Source organism: Haematobia irritans, chromosome 5 (assembly GCF_050003625.1).
Source record: "Haematobia irritans isolate KBUSLIRL chromosome 5, ASM5000362v1, whole genome shotgun sequence".
In the NCBI taxonomy this organism is placed as follows: Eukaryota; Metazoa; Arthropoda; class Insecta; order Diptera; family Muscidae; genus Haematobia; species Haematobia irritans.
The window spans coordinates 170,150,570-170,167,894 of NC_134401.1; the positions used below are offsets into that span (position 1 = coordinate 170,150,570).

The 17,325-nt window shown below is 33.2% G+C and overlaps 1 protein-coding gene across 11 annotated transcripts in view; it reads left to right on the forward strand.

Annotated features, from left to right (window-relative positions):
• Nucleotides 1-17,325, forward strand: part of MESK2 (misexpression suppressor of KSR 2) — a 97,702-nt gene that overhangs the window by 53,726 nt on the left and 26,651 nt on the right. The window contains exon 1 of one of the 11 annotated variants that reach the window (XM_075310150.1): nt 4,163-4,518. The exons of 9 other annotated variants lie outside the window; for them this stretch is intronic. The gene's annotated coding sequence lies outside the window, so the exon portion shown is untranslated. Of the gene's footprint in view, nt 1-4,162; nt 4,519-17,325 lie in introns of those variants that run through there. One more of the 11 variants, XM_075310147.1, reaches the window with a different exon arrangement.

A 17,325-nucleotide genomic window follows, 5' to 3' on the forward strand; every position in this document is an offset into this window, starting at 1 on the left:
CTCTTTTTTATGTCATAAACACAGTCATTTGTTGTTGGTTGTCGATGGCCAACAACAATAACCAAAGCATTAACAATCCTTATTGCAAAATCGGTAAAATGATAGCAAAACGACCAAAGCGAAAAAAAACACAAACTTTGAGTAATAAAACTAAAAGAGGAAAAAAGAAACTGAAATTATGTCACTTCTCTTGAATGAGAAAGCCAATGAGACAATGGTATGACATAAAACGAGGTAATTGCTAAAGTAACGATATTTTTTAGACCCAAAAGTAAAATGAAACGGCCACAATATACCACCACCATAGGCTTACAAAGGCCCCACAAATTCGTATACATTTTATAGTAAAATGCTAAAAGGATTAACAGGTATTATTGGGTGTATTAACAATTGATTGTTACAAAAAAAAGTACTAACTTTTGTTGACAATGATCTATGGAAATATGGGTTAGATTTGAATAAAAATTAAAAATGTTTTATTTTGGATTTCTTTAATCCTTTATGTATATCTAGGGATAATCTCTTTTGTATTTTAATTCAAATGAATACACCATTTGCCTTTTGAATTGTCAGAATCTCTAAAAAGCGGTTTCCCCTACAAAATAAATAACAATTTTTGTTTCATATTGTTGGTACTATTATTCTGGGTGCCCATATTGTTTTGGGTATGAAGATATTTCGTATACAATTTGTTCTCCTTTTGTTGTTTAACTATTACAGAAAGGTCATGCCACTTGTGTATGAACATTTTGTTTAAAACCTCAATGGCTTGAGAACGGGAAAGCTTTGGTTTTGAATTTTCTGATGGAGCTTTTTCACAGCTTTAGATAAATTATTAGAATAAAGAAAATCCTATTGCATTGTATATGGAAGATATTCAATATATAATTTTCAATTCTTCATGAGTTCCATTTTTATTTTTGAAGAAAAAAATCAAAATTTACTGCTTTATTATATTATATTATTTTTAATTTTAAATAAATCTGGAGATTTTGATGACACAAGCCGATTGTTTTATTACGAATATCAAATTGTTATATGCGATCGTTGTTGTTTACATTTCTCGGTTTCCTTATCATTGAAATAGGCCTGGAATCATCCCCACGGGAAATTAGTGGAAATTGCCACCGCCGCATTTATCACAGGACTTGTACCCATGCTCAAGTTTCTCAAAATTTTTTGTAAGCGATCCTCTGTGTCGTGGACACGATAAATAATAGAAATTGATCGGGAAACTGACCCTTGGTGTGTCTTTACCACCAAATCTATACTATTTACGCAATATAACAGTTATAATGTATTATATTGGAGCCCTTATACGAGTCTATGTAGGTACTTTAATTATGACTAAAAGTTTTATTCATTTAATTAAAACCGACACTAAGTGCTTTTTACCAAAAGACAATTGCCTGAACTCAACTAATGATCTATTCGTGCGGTATAACATTTATATTGTGTTATACTAGAACCTTTATACGAAAAAAGGTACTTTATTAATAGCCCATTCATATGAGACTCGAAATCTACTAAAATTGGCAGTTAAATCTTTTTTTATAAGGAAAATGACAGTTGAAATCTAGTTAAAGTGGATTTTTGAAGTGTAGGAGTTATAAGACTAAAAGCTTTTGTACCTTTTTATTTTGTTTTAAGTACGTGTTCCTAAAATGTTCTTAAAATGTATTTTCTACTGTAACAAAAATTCGTATTTTATTTTTTTCGTATATCCCCAAAGGAAGTGTTTATACAGTTGCTCTAACATTTTTTCGAATTTTCCTTATTTATTATTTTAAAACATTTTCACCCTCAATAAATTCTGAAATATATATAGTTTTTCCAATACTATGTGTTTAAAAACCTATTGATTTAATAAATCGCAAATTGACGTTATAAGATTTTTAAGAAATGATACCTTAAAAAGTATAGCTTTTATGCAGTAAGAAAATTTGGGAATTATATATTGACTGACAAAGTTTTCGTTTATATCGCCTTTCAATCGTTCCGTACCATTTTCTCACGCTCTTCCCCTATGATATAATTCAATAATAATGTGCTACTTTAACTCATCATTTTGCCCAAAAACATTTACAAAATGTATTCATAAATGTAAGTTTCTGTTTTTGTTATTGGGTAATAAAAAAAGTGCTATGTCAGAGTTGTCGCCACATTTGCCGTCATATGCGCCTCGTTCTCTTTATCGTCATCGTTGTTACTATGGTAAGTAATTAAATTTGAAGGATTTTCAAACTTCTTGTGCCTCAAAGAGATTTACAATCATTCACTTTGTTGTGAGTTAGGTTTGTTGTTTTTATCTCTCAGTCTCAATATCAAGTCATTGGCCCTAATTTGTGGCAAAAAAAAAAAATGAATATATCCTTACCTATTCCAAGCAACCAACCCCGGTATTGCCATCGATGAACATGATAATCATGGCTTTGATGATAATTTACCCGAATAACAAGATTCTGTTTATGAAAATGATTTAAATTGAATTTAACGTAGCCAGTTTTTTGTGTGTTTCAAATTGAAAAAATAAGAGTAGCTAGCTGTTGGTGCTGTTGCTGGCACTTGCTTGTTTAAATTATCCCTTTAGCGTTGGTCTAAACAGCAAAACTCAATAATTCGTTTATGGTAAAATTGTTATTTGTTCATCACAACTGCTGTTACTCCCTCTCTGTCTATCTCTCGTATACATTATCTCTGGGTAATTTTCACTTGAGACTCCTACGTTTTCCCTCCTTTCTGTTCTCTTAAAATGTATCACGTTTTATGAGAGACAGAGCGTAAGAAGTAGAGGGACCGAGTGCTGTGTGTTTTAGTCCTGAATATGAACAAATTAAAGTGTATGTCATAGCTGTAACTGTTGTTGGTTGAAGTTTTTTTTTAAGGTTACCATGGTTGCCATTATAGTATAAAGCAATTTGTTGTCCTTATGCCTTTGGTGGTGTAGGTTCGTTTGCCTTTTTTTATTACTCATGTCTCTACCGCATACTCTTTCAGTTGAGCCCTGGTGAAACCTCTAAATGAGAGTTGCCACATTTCGGCTTTTCTTTTCGAAATTAAGGTTTTTCGTAAAATTGTCTAATGATTCGAAGATAAACCACTTTTAAAGTTTTTCATGTTAACTACGCTTCACTTTCAATGCAACCTATTATGAGTGAGAGGCTGTTTTTATATCACTTATTATATTACCCAGCTTTTTATTAACAGCTATTGCTAATGATGAATTAATTTAATAATTTACGTAAGTAAAATGTTTTTGCCACCCGGCAGGAAATCGATCCCGTCACCATCCTCATACAAGACTAACGCACCTCCACTGTGCTACCGAAGGGCACAGTTCAATAAGTGTTCTATTTTTCTAATGGAATGTTGAAAAAGATTTTGCTGAATACACTATGAGCCCGCTGATATTTTACTATTGAAAATCTATCGGAATCTATGTGGATCTCGATTGTGGATTTACTTTTTTTAACGAAAACACTCCAAAAATTTCAGCATTTTCATATATATTTTGTTAAAGAATATAGTTCGTCAATACGTTTCGAAAAATGATTAAAAGTCTAGAATAAAACTTCAAACTTCAACAAATATTTGTGATTCAAGAGAGTTTTTTGTTTTGACAATACGTTTGTTTTTGAGCAACTATATAGAAAATAGCTCTTGGCAACACTGCTGACTCCTTATTGTTCTCCTGAGAGATATGGTAGGGTGGCAAGAACTGGAGAGAGAGTGAGTGATAGAATGAGAGGGTTTTTGTTGTTTGATGGCGTTTTAGTGGCGCCATTCTTTTTTAGTTTCAACTAGGAGTTTTTCAACACCATTCGCCTGAACAAACGCACATACACACATTCCTATATGCACAAATACAATACACTCTCATAGTTACAAGCACGAAAGCCATTTGCACTATCAAAACAATTCTATAAACATCAGAACAAAGGAAAGCGCACAACAAGCACACATACATATGAGCTTTTGAAACGAAGTACAACGAAAGTTTGAATGTTCTCCTTGTTTCGGTGTAGAGTCGCCATCGTCGTCGTTGTTGGCGTCGTCGTTGTCGTCGTAGTCATCGTTGTAGGCTATATGCCTGCTTGACTTCTATTACAGCTGGTGACTCATATTATTCGGTTCGGTTTTCTGAATTGGATTCGTTTTTATTTAATTTTTGTTTTTCTGCAGACGGCGGCACCAGTGGCACAGATAGGAACACTTTGCCACAGTGTGTTTTTACCATTCCTTTCCTCTTGTTCATAACTCTCGCGACATTAACAAATTTTCCCCGACCGACCACAACGAAAAGAACTCGAGGACGAAAAGTACAATATTCAGATAATTTGATTTCGAGTAACGTCTTTTGATTTGATTGTGAGAAAAACTAAAAAAAAAAAAAAAAACAAAGAGAAAAACGAAGGCAATAGTAAAGCCTAAGGCAAAACTTCATTTGCTTCGCTAGGGCCGCCAGCCAACATCGAACCATTCATCAGTCAGTGGTGTTGTTCGTTTGTTCGCTCTAGTGTAAGTAATAAAGAATCACAAAACTTACGGAATGAATGGAGTCAAATAGAAAATTTAAAAAAATAAATAAAATGTGCATGTAAAAAGCTACTGTTAAATATTTTCTATTTTTTTTTTGTGGAAATGTTTAATTGAAATTGTTACAGTTGCAAAGTTGTGAACGTTTGATGTTTTGAAATTTAAAAAAAAAATCAATTAACCGTTATTTTTTGTAGTGTGTCTAAGAAATGCCTGTGAATTGAACATAGAACAAAGAAACAAATATAACAGATAACAACGCCACCTTATATATGAAATTTATCATTATTAATTGAATTGCATTTTTATAAAAATTTACAAAAACAAAAAATGTACTAGTGTCTGCTTCTTCAGTGTGGGAAAATCAAATCGCCTAAATAAAATCGAAACTGCTTTAAACTAAAATAAACTGAAAAATAATGCGCTTTACGTAACACACTCCTCAATTATAAATGGGAGTTTTTGTTTCGCCTTCTCTCGTTGTTTGTTTGTTTTTCAAATTTTAAAATAAATCGAGAAAAAAATACAGTATTTCAAGTGGCTAGCTGATTGTGCTAGTATTGATTGTCGCTGTGGTCACCCAATCGAGCATGTAGTGTTAGTGCAACCAACCATCTCTAGTATACACCGACTTTTGTGGGAGTGCAATTAAACAATACCCAGTCGTCCTCTCGAATGCTTGCTTGTACATGTGTGCGATCTGACCGCATTATGGTTAACCGCATTGGAAAAATAAACCTACCAAGGAAGGTTCAAATGTTTTTTCGTTTTATTTTTCATTTATATGTCAAATAATGTTCAACTAACTCACAGAGATGATGGTATGAATTTTTATGGTGGTCATGCCATCGATAGTTGTACACACATATGTGGAGTTTAATATGAACAATGAATAACAGTAGCTGCTACTACTACTAACTTGTGTTCTAGTCCTTTTACAACTATAAAACGAAACAACAACAACAACAACAACTACTACATCATTGCTGATTCATTGTTGCCAACTCGAAAACTCACAACTGTTATAAAACAGAAAATCGTCATCGTACCAAGGACAAAACAGAGCGAGAGAGAGTAGTTGTGTATTTTGTGAAAACGGAGCGAGTAATAGGATTTCATTATGAAACTATATTTTGTCCCGCCTCATTTATTTAATTTGTAGATCGTACCAGTAAGTGAAGAGTTTATATTTATTATACACCAAAAAAAAAGAACCCCGAACGTGAAAGAAAATGTAGGTTTATTTTAGGAAGTTTACACTCAAAAAAAGTGAACCCAATATTTCACTAAAGCTGATTTAATTCAATTTAAGTTCATGGAATTTTTACGTTTTAAGAAAGTTTCCATGACGTTAATAATTTTTTGCGTACGTTAGTTAAAATAACTAAAATAGAGGAAAAAATTATACACAAATGAAGCATAAAGATTAACTAAATTCGGGTCTCCCACAAAATAGTTCAGAATTTCTTAAAATTTGTAAATTTTACCAGTAATGAGCCCATCATGAACTTCGTATGGCACTAAAGACGTTTTTGCAATTTTTAACTCCAATTTTTTCCTTCAAACTACGAAATTTTCTTTAAATAATAAAAAAAAATGAATTATGTCTAAAAAATTTTCTTGAATTCATCGAAAATTATTTACTTACTTTTGTGAAATCGGCGTGACATCTCCGCTTCTAATACAGTTTGGTTAAAATTTTCTAAAATTAATATATTTTTTCTAAAACTAACTAAAATTTTCTTTCCTGCTGGGTTCACTGTTTTTTCAGTGTAGGAACTAAACTATTTAACTAATTGCAATATGATACAAATAAGGAAAGAGTTTTGTTTTTGTCACAATGAAGAAAATCTATGTAAAACAAATATATTTTTTGTGTTACTTTAGAAAAGTTGATATTTGGATGGGAAAAAAGTTGAAGTTAGAAAGTATTAAAGTCTTTAGCACTATAGGAAGTTTAAGACAGACACAATTTAAATAACATTTACTCATTTCAGAATAGAATGAATACAGTTTAAGTAAACATTTATTGATTCTAGGCAACTTTGAATGAATTTCGATTTTAGGAAATTATAGTGTAGAGAGCAAAATATGGAGAAGAACTTCCATAAAAGCGGAAAGTTGGCGAAAATTAATATTAAGGAATATTTTCGAATATTTAAATCAGCATTAGATTACCATCAGATTTTCAATTCTAGCTAACCAGTCGATCACAAAGAAACCTCTCATACTTGAACACTCTGAAATCCGGACACCTCTCAAAAAATGGACAATTATTGCGAGACGTTTGCTACTTAACACATGAAAATGACATTCTTTTAAATCGACACCTCGCAAATGTGGACAAAAAATTTAGACTATCGTGGGTGTTTACTTCTGAGATGTTCCACTGTACACTCAAAAAAAAGTTTACTTGGATCCAAAGATTTTGACCTTCCCTTAAGGAGTTTGGTATTGATTCTGAGCCAAAGATGCGGCTCCTTTAAAATAAAGAAATTTTTTTGCGACCTATCTTTAAATCTAGGACCAATAAAATTAAAATTATGGTACAGATCTCGTTTATCAAATTTCCATTCTCTTTTCGCGGTTTAATAATAAAGGTACTAACGTACAAACAAATGCCAGTTTAAAAATCCAAATTATAACGGATACTTTAAAGTAAAAAATGTTTTCTTAATTCCAAAAAAACTTTAAACCTAAGACGCTAAATCCTCAATATAAGTCTTAGCCTATATTTGAAGCGTTTTTATGTTAAATCTAAAGTTTCAATATTTCAGTTAATTCAAGGACAATTTCTTTAAATCAAAAATGTTTTTCTTTACTTTAAGGAAAATTAGTCTTAGTTCATAGACATGCGACTTTAACAGAGGGACGCAAATTTGAAAAATTTCTGTCCTAAATTTAATGAAAAAAATTTTGAAGCAAAGATTATAAACTTCATTTTAATTAAAATTTCATTATTTTAAAGAAATTTGTCCTTAATATTTTGTAAATTTCGCATACTAAAATTTAGGTTGTGTAATCTTTAATATCACGTAAATATTTTTATCAGTATATATGAGAGCAAATGTTTAGTTTGAAGTTAGATTAGGTAGAGTGGCAGCTCGATATTTCAGGTTCTCTTAGAGTATTTAGTCCATTGTGATATCGGTGTACTTACTCTCTTATCGCTGAGTGCTGCTCGATTCTATGATTAAAAGGTTTTTTTTCCACTCTTCCACTCCACTTAGAGTAGGTTTTAAAAATTCAGAAATTTCACCAGCAGCTTTACTGACACGTGAGAATCCACTGCAAACTTCTTGGTGGTTGTTCAAAACTGGGAATGAACCCATGACCCTTTGTACGCAAGGCGGGCATGTTAACCATTACACGACGGTTGCTCCCTTTGATTAGGATAAATAAAATTCAGAGAAGCCGGCTAATATTCGTTGTTTTCCTGGGTCGGCTCAATTTCTTTTAGGCCCATAAGGAAGAAACAACATAGAAGAAAAAAACCCAAGCAAAAAATGGGAATTTGGACCAGTGTTTCCGTTGTGCTACTTTGCCAAATTTTCCACCCTAATTTATTCGGTGTGCCACTCAATACTATAAATTTTATAATTTAATTGAAACATTTTTGCGGCTTTTTTATCCTTTTGGAATTGGAAAATGGCCCTATGGAATTACTCAATGTACAAATGCATCTCACAAAATGTGTTTCCGTTGTGCTACTTTGCCAAATTTTCCACCCTAATTTATTCGGTGTGCCACTCAATGCTATAAATTTTATAATTTAATTGAAACATTTTTGCGGCTAAAAGTAAAAGTAAATAAAAGTAAATAAATATTTCAATGGATATTTTTCGTCCATTTCTTTGACGAAATTAACTCAAAATTGGTTAAGAGATTTTCAAAATTGACCTTATCGGTATTAAATTATAATTAAATTTGATTAACATAAAACCGGCTCATTGATGTAAGGATTCCTCATCTAGAAAATGTATAGTTAAAATGGATCGATATATTGAATCCTTTTTTGTTTAATTGGTCTGCCTACAGACAGATAACAGATTCGTTTTAAAATTCAGACCCATAGTTACACTAAATCAGAAAAGTCGCCGCACAAACGCTTTATTTATTTTTTTTTTAAAGAATATTTTCTGCAATAATAGAAATTGAGAAAAAAAGAGAAAGAGAAAAAAAACTAATCTACAAATAAAAGTAATGGCATTCCATATTTATGTTGCGAAAAAAAAAAATTAGTTTGATTCGATTTCTTTTCATGAAGGGATGAGACTCCAGATCAAATTCTTTTATGCTCAAGAAGCAAGGTTGGCCTCATTGACAACAATAGACATTTAAAAACAATTCAATCCGCAATGGTATGAAAAATTAAAATTTGCTCCCTAGAAGCAAGTACACAAAACCAAAATTTAAAAGAGAATTGTGTCTTAAAAGTATGCTTACTTGTATTCTCCGCTTCTTTGGCTCGGAATCAATACCAAATTTTTTAGAGTAAAGACAAAATCTTTGGAACCGGGCATGCTTTTTTTTCAGTGCACGTATACTTTAAGGTTTTACCGTATTTATCCACATAGTCCCATTTGAAATGAAATTTAATAGGGACCATGTAGCGTATACGTAACAAATTAAATGTTTACATATTAAAATTACTCATACGCCAAATGTTTCTTAATATAAAAACAAAACGATTGTTTAGGTTGAAACATACCTTTTTAGCTATTTGATTTTTGGGAAGATAAAAGAATTTTAAAACATCTTCTAGTATAGTTTTATGAGCCTTTCGAAAATAGTTATAGAGTAAAGGAAAATTGAATAACTGTTAATTGTTTTTTAATACATATACCAAAAAACCCTCAATAGTCAATTTCTATTTTCTTTTGCATAATTGCAGCTACTGTTTTTTAAGAGCTCCAATTAAATTCATTCTAATTATTCCTCTACAAATATACAACGAAATATGAAATATTTACCATGCGGCCACACCACCCACACACATGTACATCAAACCGCCTTACTAGGATATCGCGTGAATGCGTGACTACAGCAATTTATGTGGTGGTGGTATTTTTAGAAGTAGCGACAATTTAAATGTTCATATTTACAGTATCGTACTATCGAAATTTCAGTCGTAATAGTTGCTTACATGCGCTAGTATAACAGAATGTTTTTTTTTCCATATATTCCCTTGATTGAGTTTAATTTATGACCCCATGATAAAAAGAACTACAACAACAAAATGGTATTTTACTTTTGTATAACAGTTTGTATCGAGTTGTTACCGAAATGCGATTTGATTTTCCTAGAAGTGACTATGCATTACCACAAACTCATACAAACACACATATTTTTATAGCAGCTACTGCCAAACCACTTTACCAACGACACACACCAACACACACATTTAACATGAACGCATATTTTTAGTGATGATAATAAACAAGTACTCCAACAAACAAACTCTATATAAATACACACATAAAATAAATTATAGCTTAACAAAGAATTACAAAAAAATATGAAATATGAAAAAGACCATATGATGAATGAATAACTTATTTAAGTGTACGTTGCCATCATTTGTCCATACACAGAGAAAAAAAATAAATAAATAAAATTGCTTAATAAGCCTATTAGCTGAATGCTTTAATTTATTGCATTTAATTGTACATATTTTTATTTTATTGAATTTTATTGTGTATGATTTTATACATAACTAATGTTAAATTATTATTCATTTTTTACGTGTACAATTTTTTTTTTAATTTATATAATTAGCTTATTTATTAGAATACCCATTGACGGGTCTAAAATAAAATCACTCTAATTTTAGAGGAATCGGCTTGAGATTGATATAGAGAACAACAATTCATGTTTTATAGAAATTGTTTTAATCACGAAAATGATAGTAACCGTCACCAATGTTAATTAAAAATATTAATAACTCAAGTTATTAATTAATTGTTGCTAAAAAATTGTTTTTTTTTTCAATCTAATGATCATTTGTCTTATTTTTAAACATTTTTTTATATAATTTTTAATTTATTATTACTTTTGATACAAGCGAAACAAACAATGACTTTATTTGTTTATAATTTTATATTTCGAGCTTTATGAACAAAGTAGATTAAAGCATTTGATCAATTGGGTAATTGAAAAGGCTCAAATCTATACACGCCTGATTGAGATATCTCAAAAAAAGTCAACATTCTTCCGCTTCTCAGGTGTCGAAAATTTTTCAAAAAACATATTTTGTAAATTTGGCATATTACCAGGTATACCGGTATGAAGTGAGCGTCAAGATATAAATGTCTCGATAAGGAACATATGTTGTGAACGAGCTTTTATTTTTTTGTTTGTTTGTTTGCTATGACATCTGTGAAAAATATTTAGTTTACATCAATTCATTGAACAGACCAATATCACCATAACTAAGCCATATCTCCTAAACTATATATCTCCTAGAGCGAAAAGGACAATAATTCGTGACCACCCTCAAAAAATTTAAAAATCCACCCAAATCCTAAAAAAAATTAAAGTTTTATATGAAAAACTTTTTTTGGCCATATCTCCTAAACTAAGTGTCCTAGAGCGAAAAGGAATATAATTAGTGACCACCCTCAAAAAATTTAAAAATCCACCCAAATCCTAAAAAAAATTTAAAGTTTTATATGAAAAACTTTTTTTTGGCCATATCTCCTAAACTAAGCGTCCTAGAGCGAAAAGGACAATAATTCGTGACCACCCTCAAAAAATTTAAAAATCCACCCAAATCCTAAAAAAAATTAAAGTTTTATATGAAAAATTTTTTTTGGCCATATCTCCTAAACTAAGCGTCCTAGAGCGAAAAGGACAATAATTCGTGACCATCCTCAAAAAATTCAAAAATCCACCCAAATCCTAAAAAAAAATTGAAATTTTTATATGAAAAACTTCTTTTGGCCATATCTCCTAAACTAAGCGTCCTAGAGCGAAAAGGACAATAATTCGTGACCACCCTCAAAAAATTGAAAAATCCACCCAAATCCTAAAAAAAAAATAAAGTTTTATACGAAAAACTTCTTTTGGCCATATCTCCTAAACTAAGCGTCCTAGAGCGAAAAGGACAATAATTCGTGACCACCATTAACAAATTTAAAAATCCAACCAAATCTTAAAAAAAAAATGAATTTTTTATAAAGGGTGATTCTTTTGAGGTTAGGATTTTCATGCATTAGTATTTGACAGATCACGTGGGATTTCAGACATGGTGTCAAAGAGAAAGATGCTCAGTATGCTTTGACATTTCATCATGAATAGACTTACGATCTGCCACAACGTCGAATTTTCAGTGAATGGGCCCTAGAAAAGTTGGCAGAAAATCCGCTTTTTTATCGACAAATTTTGTTCAGCGATGAGGCTCATTTCTGGTTGAATGGCTACGTAAATAAGCAAAATTGCCGCATTTGGAGTGAAGAGCAACCAGAAGCCGTTCAAGAACTGCCCATGCATCCCGAAAAATGCACTGTTTGGTGTGGTTTGTACGCTGGTGGAATCATTGGACCGTATTTTTTCAAAGATGCTGTTGGACGCAACGTTACGGTGAATGGCGATCGCTATCGTTCGATGCTAACAAACTTTTTGTTGCCAAAAATGGAAGAACTGAACTTGGTTGACATGTGGTTTCAACAAGATGGCGCTACATGCCACACAGCTCGCGATTCTATGGCCATTTTGAGGGAAAACTTCGGAGAACAATTCATCTCAAGAAATGGACCGGTAAGTTGGCCACCAAGATCATGCGATTTGACGCCTTTAGACTATTTTTTGTGGGGCTATGTCAAGCCTAAAGTCTACAGAAATAAGCCAGCAACTATTCCAGTTTTGGAAGACAACATTTCCGAAGAAATTCGGGCTATTCCGGCCGAAATGCTCGAAAAAGTTGCCCAAAATTGGACTTTCCGAATGGACCACCTAAGACGCAGCCGCGGTCAACATTTAAATGAAATTATCTTCAAAAAGTAAATGTCATGGACCAATCTAACGTTTCAAATAAAGAACCGATGAGATTTTGCAAATTTTATGCGTTTTTTTAAAAAAAAAGTTATCAAGCTCTTAACAAATCACCCTTTAGATTCAGGAAGATAGGAAATTAACTACTGAGGAGATCGAACCATTTACCGGGTTAGTTTCATACTCGAACAAAACGCGTATACGACAAGTATTGAAAATGGCCGTAAGAAAATTAAGTTTTTCATTTAAAAAATAAAATCAAATAAATAAATTTAAAAACATGTATGGAACCAAAGATAATAAAAGATGAAGATGGGAGATTGGCTACTGAGCACATCAAACCATTTACCACATTAGTTTAATACTCGAACCAAACGCGTATACGACAGGTATTGACATAGCATTAAAATTCACATAAAAAGAAACTAAGAGCACGAAATAAATTTCCATAAAGGGGAAAATCAAAAACAATAGATGATGAAGACGGGAGAAAGGGCAACGTCATGCCAAAAGTTGCATTTACGGTGTTCGATACATACACGTTCGTTCATTTTTAATTTGCAATATTTTTTGTTAAAAACTCACAAATGATGTTTAATTTTGTGTAAATAATAATGAGAAACTTTTGACCGATTGTTCTACGTCATTCCCTGATATAAATTTCTTTTTATTCTTAGTTTAATTTGTGGAACAAAAAATCATAAACGACACGTTTGCATCGAACGCCGTCAATGGTTTGATACCCTCTGCTGCCATTTTCCCATCTTCATCTTCCATTGTTTTTGGGGAAAATGTAATTTTTTTTGTTGTTGCCTAAAATTTATCATTGTTTCATTAAGAAAATTAAATTTTTCATTTAATAAATAAAAACTAAAAACAACTAAAAGGTTACAAACATGTATTAAACTAATCTGGTAAATGCAACATTTGGTATGATGCAAGCCAACCTCCCATCTTCCTCTTTTATTATCTTTGTATGGAACTAACATGGTAAATGCAACATTTGGTATGACGCAAGCCAATTTCCTATCTTCCTTAAGTTTATTGTCTTTGGAACATGTTTGGAATATGTTTTCATCATGTTAAAAATGTCGAATTTTGTACCAGAAAGTGATGATTTGCGGAAAGCATGAATTTTTTGTTTTCATTTGAAGAAAACTGCTACAGAGTCGCATCGAATGCTAGTCGAGGCATATGATGGTCATGCTCTATCAGAAGCAAGATGGTTTCAACGGTTCAGAAATAATGATTTTGATGTGAGAAATGAAGAACATGGAAGACCAGCAAAAAGTTTGAAGGCGCCGAATTGCAAACGATATTGGTTGGAGAGTAAAAGGCAGCATTATTAAATAAAGAAATATATTCTTGTGAATAAAATCACCATCGTCAAAACAAATATTAATTATCGAAATCGCTTTATTGGATCTATACACTTTTGCATGGGTTTGAACCAATTGTCGAACCACTTTTGTCACTTAGATTGAGATATCTCTAAAAAATTTGTCATTCTTACGCTTCTCAGGTGTTGAAAAACGTTGACATCTCATTTTAGAAGATATTCACTGTCATGTCAGGACTAAAAGGTGATACGGTCAAAATTTGGTCAAGGGAAAACGCGTGTAAATCGGTGAAATCGTTTATTTAAAAAAAATCTAATTAAATTTATTTTTCAAGTTCGATTAGTATAAAATTCAGGAAAAATATTCAGTTAAGCTTTCGCTTTTCCAAATCCGAATTGCCGGGCCTCACGCTTGACACCTGCTATCAGATTTTGTACAGCCACCTTGTCCACCTTCTTCGCCGCAGAAAGCCAGTTTGCCTTGAACTGCTGGCGAATGATCTATCAAATCGATCGATCAAAGCCGATGTGTGAGAGCTCACTTTGTCGTGGGGAAGAGTGGTCCGTCTTCGGCGGTTGGTTTTCCTGATTTCTTGGACGACAATTGGCAAACAAATAGTTGTGTACTAGAGCTCGACCGAAGCATCGGCGTTCGGCCAAAAATCGATAATCGGCCACGAATCGGCCTTCGGCGTCAAGGGGCCGAATAACTGATGCCGAACATTTTTGAATATATTCACCATACCATCGACAAAAAACTAGTCCTTGACGGAGCTTCATCGCCAAAAATTGAATTGAGTTAATCGCACGAAAATGTTCACGATATATTTCCATATTTTGGGTGAGATGAATGTTCTACGTTCTGAGTACGTATAACTTCAAAATGTCAAGAGGTGTCAGTTGGCAGATTTAAACACTATGGTTGCCCAATCCGGAAATATAAACGACAACCCTCGTATTGGCAAACAAATTGTTACAGAAAATTGTCACAAGCCTCCCTTGAAGCGAGCAAAATTTTTTTTGGCCATGGACAAGATTACTGGGTACCAGGTCCAAACTAAAGGGTGATTTGTTAAGAGCTTGATAACTTTAAAAAAAAAAAAAAACGCATAAATCTCATCGGTTCTTTATTTGAAACGTTAGATTGGTCCATGACATTTACTTTTTGAAGATAATTTCATTTAAATGTTGACCTCGGCTGCGTCTTAGGTGGTCCATTCGGAAAGTCCAATTTTGGGCAACTTTTTCGAGCATTTCGGCCGGAATAGCCCGAATTTCTTCGGAAATGTTGTCTTCCAAAGCTGGAATAGTTGCTGGCTTATTTCTGTAGACTTGAGACTTGACGTAGCCCCACAAAAAATAGTCTAAAAGCGTCAAATCGCATGATCTTGGTGGCCAACTTACCGGTCCATTTCTTGAGATGAATTGTTCTCCGAAGTTTTCCCTCAAAATGGCCATAGAATCGCGAGATGTGTGGCATGTAGCGCCATCTTGTTGAAACCACATGTCAACCAAGTTCAGTTCTTCCATTTTTGGCAACAAAAAGTTTGTTAGCATCGAACGATAGCGATCGCCATTCACCGTAACGTTGCGTCCAACAGCATCTTTGAAAAAATACGGTCCAATGATTCCACCAGCGTACAAACCACACCAAACAGTGCATTTTTCGGGATGCATGGGCAGTTCTTGAACGGCTTCTGGTTGCTCTTCACTCCAAATGCGGCAATTTTGCTTATTTACGTAGCCATTCAACCAGAAATGGGCCTCATCGCTGAACAAAATTTGTCGATAAAAAAGCGGATTTTCTGCCAACTTTTCTAGGGCCCATTCACTGAAAATTCGACGTTGTGGCTCGTTAGTAAGTCTATTCATGATGAAATGTCAAAGCATACTGAGCATCTTTCTCTTTGACACCATGTCTGAAATCCCACGTGATCTGTCAAATACTAATGCATGAAAATCCTAACCTCAAAAGAATCACCCTTTATATGTTGGGAGTCATTATCGATTTATGGGGCCTGTCATTGTCCTGACGGAACACAATTGGCGAAAGCTCGTCGCTTCTGGGCGATTTTTTTTTATTGAAACGATACAATTTTTTTGCTGTATGGGAGCAGCTTACAATCTTACAAGCTCACAACAAAACCTTCCTGATCATCAATCTTGACTTGGCCACCGTTTCAGCCGATTCACTGCATTTCGACCATGACTGTTTTCACTTGATGTTATCGTAAGCGTTTGTCATTGAGCTTAACATGGAATCGGGCAGCACTCAGTGATATGGGAGAAGTTCACCATGTGGTATCACAATGGACTGAATAGTCTTAAGTGAGCCTGATACATCGGGCTGCCACCTAACCTAACCTAACCTAACCATCGTAAGCGATTAACCTTTCATCGCCAGTCACCAAATGCTTTAGAAATGGCTCGACTTTTTTGCGACTCTGCATCGATTCGTAGATGCGTTCTTTTTTGGCATAAACTTCTTTGTTACCCATACATCAAGCATCTTTTCGTATTCAGCCTTCTTAAAATGGTTCCATATGGTTTCTTGTGCAACCTGCAGGCCTTGGGGCCATTGAAACAATACTTACATGACGGTCGGCCTATTCATGATTTTATGGAGATTTTCGAATATTGGCCTTCCAGTACGTGGTTCATCTTTGATGTAATCAAATTTTCACGTAATTATCTGTTACCATATCAGGGCCATAAACGTTATTCATATTTTTAATCGCCTGCGTGGCGTTTTCGCCCTTAAGCCAAGTACTAAAATCACGTCTTTTTACGAAATACTTTTATATTCCTCATAACAAAAGGTTTGCGCGGAATAACTGCGAAATCGTTGTTGTAAGTTTTTTCAAACAGAGATAATGAAGCACGAAAATTGCACGAAAAATACGCAGGCTTATAATAAGTCTTCCTATTTCATACAAATAAGTGATTACAATCTTTATTCGAAACGAACTTAGTATTAAAAAGTATCTATGAAATACTCTTTGCTAGTATACGCCTTAAAGTACACTCAAACAAAACTGGATCAAGAAATCACAGAATAGCTTTACTAGTAAAAAATTTCATCTTTCTAACGCCATCTAGCGGAATCCGATCGGACAACACATCGGGAGATATTGATAAATATCCTTATATTTATACATCTTCTTTTACTGCATTTTTTTTTAATTTTTTATTGGATATACAGTGAAATCTCTCAAATTTGGACACTCTGAAAACCGGACACTTCCCTAATGTGGACAATTGTCTGGAGTCGTTTGCTATAATAACTCATTGAAATTACCTTCTCATAACTAGACACCTACGAAATGTGGACAAAATTTAGGCGACCCTGGGTGTCTACCTTTCAGAGGTTTCACTGTATCTTGATTTAGTACACATTCTTTAATATGTCTCATAATTTTTCTTAATGACAATTTTGACATTTTTTTTCTGTGTAAGGA